Source organism: Gossypium hirsutum, chromosome D07 (assembly GCF_007990345.1).
Source record: "Gossypium hirsutum isolate 1008001.06 chromosome D07, Gossypium_hirsutum_v2.1, whole genome shotgun sequence".
Taxonomy (NCBI): Eukaryota; Viridiplantae; Streptophyta; class Magnoliopsida; order Malvales; family Malvaceae; genus Gossypium; species Gossypium hirsutum.
Window position 1 is genome coordinate 41951787 of NC_053443.1, and position 20512 is coordinate 41972298.

Below are 20512 nucleotides of genomic sequence, written 5' to 3' on the forward strand. Positions count from 1 at the left end.
GTAATAATTTAGACAAACTAAATGAAATCAAGACATCTTTAATGTAACTAAATTAAGACATATTAAACACATATATTAAATAAAAACATATTAATAAGCTGTAATAAGACTTAATTAAATGCTTATTAAAATGGTTTAAAATCCAGCAGCAATTTAATTAGCTAGAACGAATTTCAACTTCAAAGAAGTTGAAAATATTCAGCTCGTCTTTAAGCTCTTTGCTTTCATTTTCCTCAATCCGTTCCACCAATGCTAAAATAGCAACTTTAAATCGTTTAGCTCTAGCTCGCGTTATTGGACCAATGGGCAGCTTAATAGCTTCTTGTTCGTTCTCCATTTGGTTCGTAGGCAAGCTCACATCATTCCCCTCCTCTTCAGAACGATTTGTCCTCAAATCGGAATCTGCATCAAACGGAGACAAATCAGAAACGTTAAAAGCCGCGCTAACATTATATTCACCAGGCAAGTCCAATTTATAAGAATTGTCATTAATTCGTTCAAGGACTTGAAATGGTCCATCCCCTCTCGGAAGTAGTTTAGATCGTCGTTGCATAGGAAATCTTTCCTTGCGCATATGCAACCTGATGTGATCCGGCTCGGTTGATTGACTCGATTCACTTGATTGCCCGATCGTCGACGAGGAATAGTTGAGTTATCAGAAATAGGATGAAATAAGGCTAAAGATGCGGAAGCTTTCAGATGGTTTTAAAGGTTGGCTAAGGTGATGGTAAATTTATAAGGGTAGTAGGCTCGATTTAAGTATAAAAATAAGAAAAATGGAAGTTGATAAATGAAGGCTCGATTTTGTAAAAAGATATTATAGTTGGGTAAAATCTAGGATAGTCGGTGGAATGGATAAATGAGCTTAAACACCAGAAATGATTCAACACTAAAAGTGTCACCCCGATTTCTATTCGGTTCAAGGTGGGATTGCGGAATTGTAGAAGGTTGAACGCCACACCAAAGCAAGGTGATAAGTTCAAAAGAGAACGATAGACGCCACTAGCACGCTAGATAAGTCAGATCGAAACTCGTACGAATTTAGAGAGGAGAAAACTCACTCTTTGAACAAAGTTCATTCAAATGATCAAAAGTCAAAAGTCCTTTACAAATGAAATCAACAAACTATTTATACTAGTTTCTTATGCTAACCGAATAGTCCATTCATGAACTTAATGATTAAGTAATGAACCTAAATTAAGACATGAACCTTCTAGAAAAATGACCAATGGTGTCCTTGTCCATGTTCGGCCGAATGGGAGATGACTGGGCAGCTTCATGTATGAGCAAACTTTGGAAGCCAATGGGATTGTCTAGGTTCGGCCATGGGATGCATGAAACTCCCAAAGGGTGTCTCTTGGCCGAATAGGTGCTTAGGAAACTCCAAGGGTCCTCCCACATGCATCGATTGTACATGGAACTTGGAAGGGGCCTTGAACCTAGCCATACATGCACTTGCATTGATTACCCCCCATTCATGCATGTGTGCCGTCCAAGGGAGATGCACCTTTCAATATGCATTAACCTTCCATGTACATGAATGTATGTCCTCCAAACATTGAACCGGTCCATGCATGTATCCTCCCGTTCAATTAACTTTCCCATGGACCTTGCATTAAATGCCATGAATGTATCTTCCAAATTCGGCTAACCTACAAAAGTAAATAACATAATTAAATAACACACAACTATTCATATAATTATAATTTAAAATAATAACTAAATAACTTAATATCACTAACTAAATTTGAACACAATAATTATAAGTCAACTTATAATAAATTCAGCTAGCTCAAAAATAGTCAAAACACTTAATGAGTTGAAATTGAGCTAGGGGTTTCGGCATGAGCTGTAGTAAACTTAATTATAAACTAAATTAAGACTTAGTTTATTGAAAGAAAGAAAGAAGGAGCTGAAAGTAAGCTCAGTTGAGCTCAAACGAGCTGAAACAAGCTCAAATGAGCTGAGTTGAGCTGGACGGTGCTCGAGGAGCTAGAAATGAGCTAGGATCAGCTTGCCAACAATGCACGGGTCCTTTGGATAGTTGCTTCAAGCTGATTTTGTGAGCTTTGGCCCTTGTTTCGAACCAAGGTTTTGCATTAGAAGCTAAAATAGCTTCTAGGAAATGTTTAGCATAAGCTTGAGTTATAGGTCCTTTAGGCAGCTCGTTTAGATCTTGGTTTGCACTCGAGGATGCCCCGGGCGTGCTCACATCATTCCCTCCCTCTTTAAAGCGATTTGTCCCCAAATCGGGCCATTTTCTCGAAAAAAATTTTACATCGTCACCAGCCCTTTTGTCGATGGAATTGGCATAGTTGCTCCCAAAAACCTGCAAATCAGACATGCCTTGAGTAGGACACAATTTATGTTTATACCCTCCCTCTTTAGGAGGGAACCACTTCGAAGTGTCACCTACACAAAAATTAAATAGATTAGTGACACCTTGGTTTATAAGTTCAAAAGGTCTTCTTAAGATCTTATGCAAAAATTGAACAAATGAACCAATGCCGGGATCAAAAGTGAAAGTTGATTTTACCTTTCCGCAATGAGTTAAGAATTTCTTCGTTGGAGATATACCAAAAACAAGAAGCATTCGGGAATTATAATTTTGGACAACAAAAATCCATGACTTAAAAACTTTGAACAATGATGTAGAGCCAAAGCTTCGATTTAGCGTTTGCAACTTGTCATAGTTCAACAACTTCGTTTTCAAATTTAAAGTCATAACATCAAGCAAGCACAAATGGTTCACACATCTATTCACACATAGCGATAAGATTCGGAAAAGATGAGAAGATTCAACATATTTATTCCAAACAAAATTAGAGTACTCACCTTTATTTATCAACAACTTAAGATAACTTGCTCCGGGCTTAAACACACGGTTTTGGTCATTCTTTGTTAAAAACAGCAAAGGCTTTTTCAAACATGCAAAATTTATACAACAAGGCAGATTTGAGACACCATCTTCAACTTTAAGTGCACTAACCATTTTACATGTCATCCTCGTATCAAACAAACAAATCAAAGACATGCATGTTTTCAAGCATTCATGCATCTCAAATCTCATACGTACATTCTTGTTTAGACAAAGTAGTTTCTCATAAAAGATCAATGAGTGCACATTTTTACTCAAATCAAGCAGATGGAAAGGCTTATATGTTTTCTTATCTTGCAAATGCCGAATATTTATTATTTCAATAACAAACTCATCAGCATCACAATTTCCAAAAACATTATTCTTCTTGCCATCATTCCATGCAAATATGATATTATCAATCAAAGAATGGCAAGTAACCACATCAAAATTCAGATCATTTTTAAAGGACAAATCATCAACAAGGTTTCCATCAACAATCGAATAAGGCAGAGGTGCTTTAAAATTTTCAACATTCATACCTTGCTCCTCTTTTGGCTTAGGCGAACTACGATCATTAAGAATGTTACCTTTTTCAACCAAGGTGAACCCTCTCTCTTTCGAAAGGTATTGAAGTCGAAACTTGTCAATCGATTCCTTGGAAACCTGGAAAGAAGAAAATTTACACGGCAAACTTGCAAATGGGTTAGTTAGAACATTCCTCACTTTTGCTCGATTACTTTCTCCTTTTTCACTCTTCTCTTTTTCAAACTCTTTTTCAAATTCTTTTTTCGCTTTTTCTTTTTCAATTTTCTTTTCTTCATTTTCTTTTTCTCTCACTTTTTTGATTTCTTTTTCTTTTGCAATTTCTTTTTCTTTTTCGTTTTCTTTTTGTTTTCTTTCAATTTCTTTTTCAATCTCTTTCTCCTTTTCTCGCTCAATGGATTGCTTCATTTTGAATTGGTCTTCTTGCACTTGTTCCGGTGTGAGCGGCGCTAAAGTGATTTTCCTTCCTTGATGCTTGAAGGAATACCTATTGGTACGTTCATCGTGAATGACCTTGCGATCCGATTGCCATGGTTCTCCTAGCAACAAATGGCAGACTTGAATAGGCACAACATCAAAAAGGACTTCGTCTTGGTATCTTCCAATGGAAAATGCAACACGCACTTGTTGAGTAACTTCAAATTTGCCTTCAACACCAAGTCCTTGTAGTTGATAGGGTCGTGGATGCTTGGTAGTGGCCAAGCCAAGTTTTTTTACCGTTCGAATACTAGCCATGTTTGACCTACTTCCACCATCAATAATGAGGCAACAAACTTTATCGTGGACACGACAACGCGTGTGAAACATATCTTCACATTGTGGTTCATTTTCCAATCTTTGAAGGATTACACTAATCTTGATGTCAACGATAGTAGATGTCAAATCTTCTTTATCTTTGTCGAATTGTTGAAATTTAGATCGCATTATCCTTTGCATTTCTTGTCTCCACATTTGGAATTCAAATTCAGAAAATTCTTCAGACATGCTTCAACAAAATATTAGAAAACAAAAGTTAAATTAGAAAGAAAAATAATTCTCACCACAAATCTCTCAAGTTCGCTCAAAAAGAAAAATTCACTCACTCGTGTTTGAACTCTCTTTTAGGCTTTTTTTTTCGAATGAACTCACGCTCTCTTGCCTTTTACCACTCAACCTCGTCTCACAAATTCGTAATTCGTCTCGATAGACTTAATTTGCTGCTTGAGGGTCGGTTTCAAAATGGGTTACAAGGAATAATGTCGGGTGTAGGGTAGGCTGAATAAAGAAGAAAATTGGTTTAAAGTGTGGCGTTGGGATGGTAAATAATGGTAGGAAGGGAAACTTGATGATCGGAGTAAATAAGAGAAGAAAATAAAAACTCGCAAGACTTTTCACTTTTTTTTTAAACTTGATTTTTTTTTTCTCACCTTTTTTTTTCTTTTCTTTTTCTTTTTGCTCGATTTTTTTTCACTTTTTTTTTGAATTTTTTTTCAATCCAATTTTTGTTTTCGAATTTCTTTTTGATTTTTTTTGTTACTCCAATACAATAGTAAGCTAAATACAAGGGAAAAAAATTTAAATTACAACTCAAATTTTTTTTAGATTTTTTTTTTACTTTTTTTTTCGTTACGAACCTACTCCGAGCTTGATACGAATGTCGGCACTCCTCGTTTTAGTAGCTCTGATACCAAATGATGTGATCCAGCTCGGTTGATTGACTCGATTCACTTGATTGCCCGATCGTCGACGAGGAATAGTTGAGTTATCGGAAATAGGATGAAATAAGGCTAAAGATGCGGAAGCTTTCAGATGGTTTTAAAGGTTGGCTAAGGTGATGGTAAATTTATAAGGGTAGTAGGCTCGATTTAAGTATAAAAATAAGAAAAATGGAAGTTGATAAATGAAGGCTCGGTTTTGTAAAAAGATATTATAGTTGGGTAAAATCTAGGATAGTCGGTGGAATGGATAAATGAGCTTAAACACCAGAAATGATTCAACACTAAAAGTGTCACCCCGATTTCTATTCGGTTCAAGGTGGGATTGCGGAATTGTAGAAGGTTGAACGCCACACCAAAGCAAGGTGATAAGTTCAAAAGAGAACGATAGACGCCACTAGCACGCTAGATAAGTCAGATCGAAACTCGTACGAATTTAGAGAGGAGAAAACTCACTCTTTGAACAAAGTTCATTCAAATGATCAAAAGTCAAAAGTCCTTTACAAATGAAATCAACAAACTATTTATACTAGTTTCTTATGCTAACCGAATAGTCCATTCATGAACTTAATGATTAAGTAATGAACCTAAATTAAGACATGAACCTTCTAGAAAAATGACCAATGGTGTCCTTGTCCATGTTCGGCCGAATGGGAGATGAATGGGCAGCTTCATGTATGAGCAAACTTTGGAAGCCAATGGGATTGTCTAGGTTCGGCCATGGGATGCATGAAACTCCCAAAGGGTGTCTCTTGGCCGAATAGGTGCTTAGGAAACTCCAAGGGTCCTCCCACTTGCATTGATTACCCCCCATTCATGCATGTGTGCCGTCCAAGGGAGATGCACCTTTCAATATGCATTAACCTTCCATGTACATGAATGTATGTCCTCCAAACATTGAACCGGTCCATGCATGTATCCTCCCGTTCAATTAACTTTCCCATGGACCTTGCATTAAATGCCATGAATGTATCTTCCAAATTCGGCTAACCTACAAATGTAAATAACATAATTAAATAACACACAACTATTCATATAATTATAATTTAAAATAATAACTAAATAACTTAATATCACTAACTAAATTTGAACACAATAATTATAAGTCAACTTATAATAAATTCAGCTAGCTCAAAAATAGTCAAAACACTTAATGAGTTGAAATTGAGCTAGGGGTTTCAGCATGAGCTGTAGTAAACTTAATTATAAACTAAATTAAGACTTAGTTTATTGAAAGAAAGAAATAAGGAGCTGAAAGTAAGCTCAGTTGAGCTCAAACGAGCTGAAACAAGCTCAAATGAGCTGAGTTGAGCTGGACGGTGCTCGAGGAGCTAGAAATGAGCTAGGATCAGCTTGCCAACAATGCACGGGTCCTTTGGATAGTTGCTTCAAGCTGATTTTGTGAGCTTTGGCCCTTGTTTCGAACCAAGGTTTTGCATTAGAAGCTAAAATAGCTTCTAGGAAATGTTTAGCATAAGCTTGAGTTATAGGTCCTTTAGGCAGCTCGTTTAGATCTTGGTTTGCACTCGAGGATGCCCCGGGCGTGCTCACATCACAACCACACCCAATCTCCCGGCTCGAACACAACTTGTTTACGACCCTTGTTAGCATGTTGTTTATAGTTCTTGGTCCTTGCCTCAATGTTTTCTAAAACTCGTTGGTGCAATTGCTTGACGAAATCAGCTTTACACTTTCCATCTACATGCACAAATTGGTTAGAAGGCAATGGCATTAAATCAAATGGTGTTAACGGATTGAAACCATAAACGATTTCAAAAGGAGAAAATTTGGTAGCTGAGTGAATAGCTCGATTATACGCAAACTCCACATGTGGTAAACATTCTTCCCAAGCCTTCAAATTTTTTCAGATGATAGCTCGAAGCAATGTAGACAAAATCCGATTGACCACTTCGGTTTGGCCGTCCGTTTGCGGATGGCAAGTGGTTGAAAACAGCAACTTCGTTCCAAGGCGCCCCCATAGTGTCCTCCAAAAATGGCTAAGAAACTTCGCGTCTCGGTCGGACACAATCGTCCTAGGCATGCCATGCAACCTGACCACTTCTTTGAAAAATAAATTAGCAATATTCACGGCATCATCAGTTTTATGACATGCTATAAAATGAGCCATTTTTTAGAACCTATCTACAACCACAAATATTGAATCTCGGCCATTTTTACTCCTCGGTAAACCTAGCACGAAATCCATTGAGATATCAGACCAAGGGGTTTCGGGAATAGGCAATGGCTTATACAAACCATGGGGCTTAATTCGTGACTTAGCCCGTTTGCATGCAATGCATCGATTACAAAACCGTTCGACATCTCGTCGCATCTTAGGCCAAAAGAAATGTTCGTTGAGCATGGCTAACGTCTTTGCAACTCCGAAGTGCCCCATTAATCCTCCACTATGAGATTCTTCGATCAACACTTCTCGTACGGAACCTTGGGGTATACAAAGCTTTCCTTCTCGGAACAAGTACCCATCATGTCGATAGTACTTCTCGTAAGCTCCCTTTGCGCATAACCTAAAGAATTCACTAAAGTCAGCATCGTTGACATATAAATCTTTAAGAAATACAAACCCCATTAACTTAGCATCCAAAATATTTAACAACGCATACCTTCGAGATAGTGCATCAGCCACTACGTTTTCCTTACCTTTTTTATATTTAATAACATATGGAAAAGATTCGAGAAATTCTACCCACTTAGCATGCCGCTTATTCAACTTGTGTTGACCCTTTAAGTACTTCAAGGATTCGTGATCGGTATGTATGACGAATTCTTTGGGCCAAAGATAGTGTTGCCACGTCTCTAAGGCTTGAATCAACGAATAGAGCTCCTTGTCATAAGTCGGATAGTTTAAGACGGCACCATTGAGTTTCTCGCTAAAATAGGCAATAGGCCGTCCATCTTGCATCAACACGGCTCCAATGCCTAAACCTGAGGCATCACATTCTAACTCGAAGGTTTTATCAAAATTAGGCAAAGCTAATAACGGTGCATGAGTTAGACAATCTTTAATTTTCAAAAAGGATTTTCTTGTTCCTCTCCCCAAACGAAGTTGGAATTCTTACGAATAACTCCAGTCAAGGGTGCGGCTAAGGTGCTGAAGTTTGGCACGAATCGACGGTAAAAACTTGCTAATCCATGGAAACTTCGGACTTGGGAGACATTCGTCGGACGGGGCCATTCTTGGATCGCCTTGACCTTCTCTTGATCGACTTCAAGGCCCTCCGAACTAACAACGAAACCTAAAAACACAACCTTGTTAGTGCAAAATTCACATTTCTTTAAATTAGCATACAAAGTTTCTTTCCTCAATACTTCCAAAACAGCCTTCAAATGTAAAACATGATCATCTAAATTTTTACTATAAACTAATATATCATCGAAGTATACGACGCAAAATCTACCAATAAAAGGTCTTAGAACGTGATTCATAAGCCTCATGAACGTGCTTGGGGTGTTCGTTAAGCCAAATGGCATAACGAGCCATTCGTAAAGCCCATGCTTCGTTTTAAACGCAGTCTTCCATTCATCACCCTCACGCATCCGTATTTGGTGATAACCACTCTTAAGATCAATTTTTGAAAACAGACTTGCGCCACTTAGCTCGTCAAGCATATCATCCAATCGTGGTATAGGATGACGATACTTGATAGTTATCTTGTTTATAGCACGGCAGTCCACGCACATCCTCCACGTTCCATCCTTTTTCGGGACAAGCAAAACAGGCACGGCGCATGGACTAAGGCTTTCGCGCACATAGCCCTTTTCAAGGAGTTCATTTACTTGCTTTTGTAATTCTTTCGTCTCTTCAGGATTGCTCCGGTAAGCAGGTCAGTTTGGAATCGCGGCTCCCGGCACAAGATCTATTTGGTGTTCGATTCCACGAATAGGTGGTAACCCACTCGGGATTTCTTCCGGGAATACGTCTCGAAATTCCTGCAACACAGACAAAATAGAAGAGGGCAACTTATCATCAAATTCGTTAGTGCCAAGCAAGCTCTCCTTGTACAAAAGAACCAATAATGGTTGTTTCAATAACATCGATTTTCGAACTTTTCTCTCTTTTACCAACAAATTCTTTTTTTCATTTTCATCACTCGTTTCTTTTTCTTTTGAATCACTCTCTCTTTTTTTATCACTCATCTTTTTGTTTTTCTTCTTTTCTTCACTCTTTTCTTTATTCTTTTCATTTTTTTGCTCTCTCTCGATTTCTTTTGATTTTTCAATCGAACTCCTCATTTTGAGTTGATCTTCATACACTTGTTTCGGTGATGATGGAGCTAACGTCACCATTCGTCCCATGTGTTTGAAAGAGTATCGGTTTGTATATCCGTCATGAATCGCTCGCTTGTCGAATTGCCAAGGCCGCCCCAAAAGAAGATGCCCTGCATGCATTGGTACGACGTCACACATAACTTCATCTTGATACTTCCCAATTGTAAACGAAATCAACACTTGCTTTGTTACCTTCAATTCTCCACCATCGTTAAGCCATTGGAGTTTATACGGATGGGGATGTTTAATGGTGGCCAATCCGAGTTTCTCCACCATCATTGAACTTGCCACATTTGTACAACTTCCCCCATCAATTATAACGCAACAAATCTTACCTTGCACTTGACATCGCGTATGAAAAATGTTTTCGCGTTGTTGATCATTTTCGGCACCTTGCAAAGTAAGGCTTCTCTTCACCACCAATATTTCTCCATTTTCGGCTTGTTCAACATCTTCTTCATCTTCGGTTTGTTCAATGGCCTCCTTCTCTTGTTCACTTTCAGATTCAATCTCGCCATCGTCTCGAACAAACATCACATTCCGATTTGGACATTGGCTCGCGATGTGGCCCCTTCCAAGGCATTTGAAACATTTTATGTCTCGAGATCGACTTGGTTGGGCTTCCATCTTTCCTTTACTCGTTTCGGCAATCGGTTTGTTGAACTTGGTGGCACCACTTACTTCTTTGTTTCGGCTTGGTATGTCACGTTTGTTGGTCCCTTGCCCCCACCTAGGCATAGAAGAAGTGTTAGAGAAAGTTCGTGACGTACCTTTTCTTTTTAGTTGTTTTTCGACCTTTATGGCCATATGGACCATATCAATAACCTCAACATAGTGGTGTAGTTCGACGATATTTGCGATATCTCGGTTAAGGCCGGCGAGAAATCGAGCCATGGTGTCTTCTCGATCTTCCTCCACATCGGCGCGGATCATGGCCACTTCCATTTCTTTGTAATAATCCTCCACGCTTCGTTGGCCTTGAGTTAAGCTTTGGAGCTTTTGATACAACTCCCGGTGATAGTAAGCAGGAATAAAACGCTTTCTCATTATTGCTTTCATTTCCGCCCATGTAGACAGGGACGTTCTCCATTGCGTCTTCGGCTCAATGTGAGTTGATCCCACCATATTATGGCATAGTCGGAGAATTCTATAGCAGCTAGCTTCACCTTTTTGCTTTCCGAGTAATTGTGGCACTCGAAAACTAATTCCACCTTCTTCTCCCATTCAAGATAGGCCTCGGGATCTGATCTTCCTTGAAAAGCAGGAATCGCCATTTTAATATTCTTTAAATCATCATCGGGCCTCTCTCGATCTCTTTGTTCTCATGCTCGATGACCTCGTCTCCTTGCACTTTGTCGTGAACCTCGATCACTTTCATCGTCACTTTGTTCATATAGATCATTTGCATGTTGCCATGGACGTTCTCGCTCTCTTCTCGGAATAGGAGGGGTGTTCGCACGTTGGCTTTGTTCCTCCATTTGTTCCATTCGTTCATTGAGAGAATCGAATTGAGGTTGGAACAGACGAGAGATTTCTCGTACGATTGCTTGGACTTGGAGATCGGGCACTCCACCTCCGGGAACGTTTCTCCTCGGTTGAAGGTTTACTCCTCCACCAGCAGCATTCGAAGCTCCTCCACTTGTTGCTCGACGATCCGGACTCCTAGACATGTTTAAAATAAGAACAAAATATTTCCTCACCACAAAAACCTCACAAATTCGCTCACAAGAAAAAAATTCACTCCTCTCGTGTTTCACTCTATTTTCGGCTTTTATCTTGATGTACTCTCTTGCCTTTTACCTCTCAAATCCAACTCTCGATATTCTAAAAAGCTACCTTAGACTTATCCCACTTGTGGGTCGGCTTCAAAGGCTAAACAAAGGAAAATCGTATGGTTTAGGGTAGGCTCGAAAGAAAGAAAGGTTTAAAGATGTGGCGTATAAAATGAATTCACGAATTGAAATTTTTTTTTTAATAGTGTGAAATTTCACTCAAAGGGGTATAAAAGGGTGTATAATATGATTTCGGAAAAATTTTTGTTGAAGTGTTTCCAGACTCTTTTTTTTTTACGGATATTTCACGTTCTTTTCGTACGCACCTAGACCGTATGCAATTTTTTTTTGCAATTTTTTTTCCTTCTTTTTTTTTCGGATTTTTTTTTCGAAACTTTTTTTTTATCTTTTTTTTTTCGAAGCTACGATTTACGTACCTAATTTAGCTAGCTCTGATACCAACTGATACGACCTCGTTTCGGATGTAAAGACGAGTCGTAATCTTTCCCGATCGAAATTAGGTAGTGTCGGAATTGAATCAAATTCAAGTCTTGGTGTTTGAAGTTGGATGGCTTTAGGAACAAAGGAGTTTGATGGGTTGTTGTTTGCTGGGTAATTCGATGAAACAAGATCGAACCCTTATTATCAAATAAGGACCCGGGCTTAAGGTTTCAAAGAAAGAAATGGAAATAGGATAAAAACCGAGACCCTCTATTTAGCAAAATAGGAACCTACGGTATGAAGAACGCCACACCAATGGGTGATAAGTTTGAACAAAGTCAGATTGACGCCACTCGTTGAAGATAAGTCAATTTGAGCTTTGGAGAATAAAGAGAGTGAATTTCTCACTAAAATTATATTTCATTCAGAAATTTGGCAAAAAGTCCTTTTACAAGAAATTCAAGAACTATTTATAGCTTAAGTGACTAGTAGCCGAATAGTCAAGTTCAATACTTAAAAACTAAGTAAACATTGAACTAATTTTTGAGCTAAGATCCATGAATGGTCTTGAATCAATGTTCGGTTGAATATAGACCAAGGAAGAGCTTCAACGAACTTGGAAAATTGGCAGCAGCTACATTCGGCCAATGGAGTTTAATAAGGTCAATAATGAAGCAACTCTTGCTGAAAAATTACCATCATTAATTAGCAACTTGAACAGTCATTTGGAAGTGTGAATGGACGGTTTTGAATGACCATAAGGTGTGAACATCATGAACCGAATAGCCACAATGTACCCAGCAATGTGAAGGAAATAAATGGCAGCTTTGGAGAATGGAAAATCATCTCTTTTGGCCGAATGGTCACTTAGAGAACTTCAACAATCAGCACACCATCTTTAATATAGTCCATGCATGTATCATTTGGTGCATTGAACCCAACATGCATGCATCTTCACATCCATTGAATCTTCATGCATGAATCTGCCCAATGAATCTTCAAATTCGGCTGTACCTAAAAACACACATGAACTTAATTAATTTCAATCAAATTAAGCTGAACTAAGTAAATACATAATGTGAACATCCTAATTTAACATTGAAACAACTTAAATATTAATAAAGCATGACATAAATTCGGTTGAACAGATTTAAGACATGTAATAATTTAGACAAACTAAATGAAATCAAGACATCTTTAATGTAACTAAATTAAGACATATTAAACACATATATTAAATAAAAACATATTAATAAGCTGTAATAAGACTTAATTAAATGCTTATTAAAATGGTTTAAAATCCAGCAGCAATTTAATTAGCTAGAACGAATTTCAACTTCAAAGAAGTTGAAAATATTCAGCTCGTCTTTAAGCTCTTTGCTTTCATTTTCCTCAATCCGTTCCACCAATGCTAAAATAGCAACTTTAAATCGTTTAGCTCTAGCTCGCGTTATTGGACCAATGGACAGCTTAATAGCTTCTTGTTCGTTCTCCATTTGGTTCGTAGGCAAGCTCACATCAAACTTGTCTATTCGGCTACTAGTTGAAAGTCTATAAATAGTTTCTATTTTTCTTGTAAAAGGACTTTTTGACAAATCTCTGAATGAAATATAATTTTAGTGAGGCAATTCACTCTCTTTATTCTTCAAAGCTCAATTGACTTATCTTTACGAGTGGCGTCAATCTGACTTTGTTTTGAACTTATCACCATAAGGTGTGGCGTTCCAACTATACCGAAGGTTCCTATTTTGCTAAATAGAGGGTCTCGGTTTTATCTACCATTTCTTTCCTTTTCTTTGAAACCTTTAAGCCCGGGTCCTTATTTGTTAATAAGGGTTCGTACTTGTTTCATTGGAAACCATTTATCCCCGTTTTGCTTCCTAATTCATTTAAAACCAATATAACTCATCTTATTGAATTTTGAACTAAATCGACACTACCTAAATTTGATCGGGAATATAATACGACTCGTCACATCATCCGAATCGAGCTCGTATCACTTGCCTTCTCTCAAAGATGAACCAGAATAGCGAACTCCAGGGTTGAACACACGATATTGTTCACTCGTTCCAAAATGCAGTGTGAATTTCTTAATTACCAACAATTCACACAAGTGGAACAAAAAGAATTTGAGCATGCATATGTTCAAACATTCATACATCGTAAATCTCATTCGAATAGACTTGTTCAAACATGGGGAATTTACGCAAAAAAATAGAAAATTCAAATTATCACCACACACAAGTAGACTAGGCGTTTCACATGCCAACTTTTTATCACAAGAGTTCAAAATTTGTTTGTGCGGATTTATTCGTACTTCAGTAAAATTCTTGCCAATACCATACTCATCAATAGGAAAACACTTCTTACCACTATGGAAGGTGTAATCACCATCATTCAGAATATGATAATCAAACAAATCGAACTTTGTATGTGAATAATCTTTATCACACACTATCACACTTTGTTCATGCTGATCTAATCGAACGCCTTCAATAAAATTGCCAGCAACAAACTTATCATAGAAAAAACTTTTCAAAGCACTAGTTGAAACAAAATCATAAATAATAGATGAACGAAAATTAACCAATTCAATGGGAAAAACCCTTTCACAAAAACAATTTTCAGTAATCTTGTCATAAACATGTGAGTAAATGAGTTGAAACTCGCTCAATAAGGAGCCCTTACCTTTCTTACCATTGGAAATGTGACAATCATTTTTATCTTCCAACTTACCTCTTTCAATCAATTGAAAACATCTCTCGGTGGAAAGGTAATGAAGTTGGAACCAATCCGTGGATGGAATCTTGCAAACCTGAAACAAAGAAAAATCACAAGGTAATTTCGAAAGGGGGTTAGCAAAAAAATTCCTCTCTTTTTTGTGATTACTCACTTCACTCGTTTCTTTTACAGACTCTCTTTCTTTTTCACTTGATTTCTTTTCAAGCCTCTTTCAATTTCTTTTTTCGCTTTTTCTTTTTCAATTTTTTTTTCATTCTCAATTTCTTTTTCAATTTTCTTTTCTTCATTTTCTTTTTCTCTCACTTTTTCGATTTCTTTTTCTTTTGCAATTTCTTTTTCTTTTTAGTTTTCTTTTTGTTTTCTTTCAATTTCTTTTTCAATCTCTTTCTTCTTTTCTCGCTCAATGGATTGCTTCATTTTGAATTGGTCTTCTTGCACTTGTTCTGGTGTGAGCGACGCTAAAGTGATTTTCCTTCCTTGATGCTTGAAGGAATACCTATTGGTACGTTCATCGTGAATGACCCTGCGATCCGATTGCCATGGTTCTCCTAGCAACAAATGGCAGACTTGAATAGGCACAACATCACAAAGGACTTCGTCTTGGTATCTTCCGATGGAAAATGCAACACGCACTTGTTGAGTAACTCCAAATTTGCCTTCAACACCAAGTCCTTGCAGTTGATAGGGTCGTGGATGCTTGGTAGTGGCCAAGCCAAGTTTTTTTACCGTTCGAATACTAGCCATGTTTGACCTACTTCCACCATCAATAATGAGGCAACAAACTTTATCGTGGACACGGCAACGCGTGTGAAACATATCTTCACATTGTGGTTCATTTTCCAATCTTTGAAGGATTGCACTAATCTTGATGTCAACGATAGTAGATGTCAAATCTTCTTTATCTTTGTCGAATTGTCGAAATTCAAATCGCATTATCCTTTGCATTTCTTGTCTCCACATTTGGAATTCTGATTCGGGAAATGTTTCTCGAGACATTATTAAGTAATGACAAGAAGATGTTAGAAAAAAATAATAAAGAAAATAAATACCTTACCACAAACCTCACAAATTCGCTCGAAAAGGAAATAATGATTTTCACTCGCACTCGTGTTTACATTCAAATTTTGGCTTTTTCTTTGATGTAATTTCACTCGTGCCTTTTTCCACTCAACCTCTTCTCGCAATTTTGTGATTTGTCTTGGTATACTTAATTTGCTGCTTGAGGGTCGGTTTCAAATTGGTTACAAGGGATAATGTCGGGTGTAGGGTAGGCTGAATAAAGAAGAAAATTGGTTTAAAGTGTGGCATTGGGATGGGTAAATAATGGTAGGAAGGGAAACTTGATGATCGGAGTAATAAGTGATAATGATAAAAACTCGCAAGACTTTTCACTTTTTTTCTTTCTTCTTTTTTTTAACTCGATTTTTTTGTCACTTCTTTTTTTTCCTTTTTTTTGAATTTTTTTTCTGAATTTCTTCTCTTTTTTTTAAAATCCAATACAATAGTAAACAAAATACAAGGAAGAGAAAAAAAATTAAATTCCAACTCAATTTTTTTTGATTTTTTTGACTTTTTTTTACGTTACGAACCTATTCCGAGCTTGATACGAACATCGGTACTCCTCTTTTTGTAGCTCTGATACCAAATGATGTGATCCGGCCCGATTAATTGAGTCGGGTTCACTTAAGATGCCTGATCGTCGACGAGAAGCTCGTTCAAATTTGTAGATAGATGGAGTTTGAATGTTTTATAAGCGGAAGGTAGGCAAAATGGGTTCAAAGGATGGGTTTTGGTTTGATGAAAGATAGGTTCGGTTTAACAAAGAATTAAGTTACAAAGATGATAAATAAATGGAAATGGATAAAGAACTCAAACTTTAAGAATGATTCAATACTAAAAGTATTACCCCGAGTCTTATATTGCTTAAGGTGAATTTTGATGAAGGATAGAAGCGGACCTTGACCCGTTACCTATATGGAGGTAAGAACCAAAGGTATAGGAAGATGGTTGAACGCCACACCGATTCGGTGATAAGTTCAATGGAGTTCGGATTGACACCACTAGCAAGCTAGATAAGTCGCTTCGAGACTCGAACGAAAGAAGAGAGGAGGTAACCTCACAAGAACAAAAGTTCTATTAAGTTTAATTGATCAAATTCTGTAACCTTTTACAATAAACAAAATAAACTATTTATAGGCTCTCTAAAGCCTATTAAAATTCAGCTACTAATGTGTTCACACAACAATTAAAAATGTTCACACTTCAAGCATTAAATCTCTGTTCATGGATAGTGTAAGTTCATGCATGGTTGAATAATCATGTTTCTTCCCAAAACTCGTTCATGCATGCTTAACCAATAAGAAAGCTTCCTTGTTCCATGAATGTGCATCTTCAATTCATATCCAACCCCTCTTGGACGAATGCTAGGTGCATGGGTAATGCATCTCTCTTAATTAAAGCTTTAATGATGGGCTGGTTCATGAATGGAAGCATGTACCTTGTAAATTCGTTCTCCCCTTTGTACATGCACATTATACATTCAATGTGATGAATTAAGGTAATATTCCCTCCCTTTGGACGTTCATGAATCCACCCATACATGTATAGGAGTTGATTGGTCAAATTGAGGTGTGAATGGCTTAGATGCTGCCTTGGGAATACGATCGGCCAAGCTTGTGCTTTAAGTTGCTGGACACCTTTTGGCCAAATAGGTGCCTTGGGGAGCCAAATGGATCAGCCACCATTCATTGAAAGAGGCCTTACATGCACCATCCCATACATTGAACCTATCATGCATGAACCTTGTTTAATTACTCTCCAAATTCAACTCACCTACAAAAACACATGAACTAAAATTAAATCACATAAAATTCAGCTGAACAAACATTAATATAATTTAGACACACTAATTAAACATAAATTAAATTAGACAAATTTAATAAAGTCTTAACAAGACATATTAAATTCGGCCAAGACACATTTAAAACATGTAATAAGTCAAAACATAATTATAAGCTGTAGTAATTTAAGCTAAATTAATAAATTACTTAATTTATTCAGACATTAAAATAAATGAGTTGAAATAAACTTAAGCCAAGCTCAAACAAGCTAAAGTAAGCTAAATTGAGCTCAAACGAGCTAAATTAAGCTATGTGAGCTAAATCGAGCTGGGAAAAACTAAGATTGAGCTTGTTGAGCTGAGATTGAGCTTCATCTTGCACTTGGGGCCCTCGTGTTTTAGGCCAATCATGATAGCAACGAGTGGTGCCACAACATGATGCGATTGAGATCACATCATGATGTGATCCGGCTCGGTTGATTGAGTCGATTCACTTGATTGCCCGATCGTCGACGAGAAGTTTGTTCGATTTTGTAGATAGATGGAGTTAGATGATTTTTTATAGCGGAAGTTGAGAAAATGGGTTCAAAAGATGGTTTGGGTAGATGTTTGATAGGCTCGGTGAAATAAAGAAATATTGTTTATAATTTAATAGTTAAAATGGAATGGAAAAATAGAACTCAAGCGAAGAACGATTCAATACTATATGAAGTATTGCCCCGGGACTTATATTGCTTAAGGTGGGTTTAATGGATTGTCGAAGATGGACCTTGACCCGTTACCTATAGAAAGGTAGGAACCAAAGGTATAAAAAGGTGGATGAACGCCACACCAGGATGGTGATAAGTTCAAGAAGTCGGGTTGACGCCACTAGCGAGCTAGATAAGTCAGAACGAGACTCGTACGAAATAGGATAGGAGGAAACCTCACAATCAAGTTTTCAATAATCAAATTCTGTAACCTTTTACAATAAACAAGTAAGCTATTTATAAGCCTAAAATGCCTATTGATATTCGGCATCTATGTTGTTCACACTAACTTAAATTCTGTTCACACAGGTATTTAACATGTTTACACAAATAGCATTAAAATCCAGTTCATGCTTGAAGATGGTACATGAATTGGCCGAACCATCATGATGCTTCACTTGATGCATTCATGCATCCTTAGCCTTGAAGAATCTCCATAATTCCATGAATGTGCAGCTCTTTAATGATCCTACATCTCCCTTGGCTGAATGAGGCATTAATGTGCCTAAAATACTTGAATGGTCATCTTGAAAATGCATGAATCATGCATGAAACGTCCCATGTATTTTCCCCCATAAATATGATCCATGAATCTTCAAATACATGAACTTTTAGCAACTCCCTCTTGCATGAACGTCCCAAATGCATGTGCTCCTTTAAATGCCATCCATTGAACCTCAATTGTGCATGCACACTCCCATACATTGCACCAATCCGTTCATGAACCTGCAGCAAATTAAATCAGCAAGTTAAATGCATTTCAAACACATTAAATTAGCAGCATATGAACTCAATAATTTGCACATTAAATTTGGCCATACATATTAACAATTTTAGACATATTTAAAACATCATAATTAATTAAGTATTTAATTTAGATATAATTAAAACACTTAATTAATTATTTGTCCAGATTTTAACAAATTAACTAACTTAAGATAAACAACTAATTTAACTAATGACAAATTAAATGGTTTATTTCAGCAAAATAAATGCAAGCTAAAGAAAGCTAAAAATAAGCTCATTGGGTTAAGATTGAGCTGAATTGAGCTTGAGTGAGTTGACTTGAGCTCGAGTGAACTAATTCAGCTCGCATGGATTTGCAAACAATGCTTAGGGAGCTGATCCAAAAGTGTGCCCGGGCCATGGTCGTATCATCCCCTCCCTCTTTAAAGCGATTTGTCCCCAAATCGGGCCATTTACTCGCGAAAAATCGTTGAAGATTCTGAAAGCCGCAATTAACTCGAATCAAAAGAAGCTCATTCGCATGCCCTCCCTCTTTAGGAGGGTACCACTTCACATTGTCACCTTTAAAAGAATAAAACGAATTAGTGACACGATGAATATTAAACACAAAGGAACTTTTTGAGATTTGATTCACAGTTTGAACAAATAATCCAATACCGGGGTCGAAAATAGAAATCGTTCTTACCTTTTTCTTCGATGGAAACAAACATAAATCACAAGGCATTTGATAGCTATGGTTTTGGAAGTCAACTTTCCATGGTTCGATTACCTTAGGCAATGATATAGAATGGTGTTCACCGGGGTCAAAGACAAAATTTTCTCTTGCCATTTCAATTTGATTTGGCAATTTCATGACCGACTTCATAGAAAGAGCACTAAGCAACTCAAAATCATTATCATTCAAAACATGTTCGGATCTTTTAGTCCACAGTTGAGAACATCCTCCGAAAACAAAATTTTGATTTTGACTTAACAAACCAACAAGATTCACATGGCTCATTTTCAAACTTAAAGACAAAGTATCATACAAACAAAGATTGTTTACACATTTATTCAAACAAATTTTACGATGCTTGCTTTCTTTCATGGATGATTCATAATAGCAAACTCCAGGATTAAAGACATGATTTTGACTACTCGATCCAAATGGCAAAAAGAGTCCTTTTATCTCCAACAATTTACACAAATTAAACAACGAGGGTGTTAACATACTCAAATTCAAACAAGCAAACCCTTTAAATTTCATTCGAAAAGATTTACAAAAACATGGAAATTTCACACCAAAAATTAGATAATCCACATGATCAACACAACCAAGCAGATGATATGTCAACTTTTGATCACACAATTCCAGATTTTGTTGGTGCTGATTTATTCGCTCTTCATCAAAAATCTTGCCAATGGCGTATTCATCAATACATTTCCATTCCTTTTCAACATGATCAGTGAGAATGAACATTTTATATGGACTTTCATCTTGCGCATCCAAAACATGCATTCCATTGCAAGTTAAAGATAAACAACCAATACCATCAAAATGATATTTTTCAAAAGCAAGAATCTTCTTATCATTAGACAAAACAAATGGATCATCATCAATCAAAGAATGAAAAATAGCCACGTCAAAGTTCAGATTCTTTCTAAAGACCAAATCATCAACAGTGTTTCCATCAACAATCGAGTAAGGCAGAAGTGCTTTAAAATTTTCAACATTCATACCTTGCTTACCTTTTGGCATAGGCGAACTAGGATCGTTGAGAACATTACCTTTTTCAGCCAAAATGAACCTTCTCTCCTTCGAGAGGTATTGGAGTTGAAAATTATCGTCACTTGGCCTT

The 20512-nt window shown here is 37.0% G+C and overlaps 1 pseudogene; it reads right to left on the minus strand.

The window, feature by feature from the left end:
- Positions 1 to 229: 229 nt before the first annotated feature.
- The window catches only part of LOC107943393 (uncharacterized), a 28933-nt pseudogene continuing 8650 nt past the window's right edge, over positions 230 to 20512 (minus strand).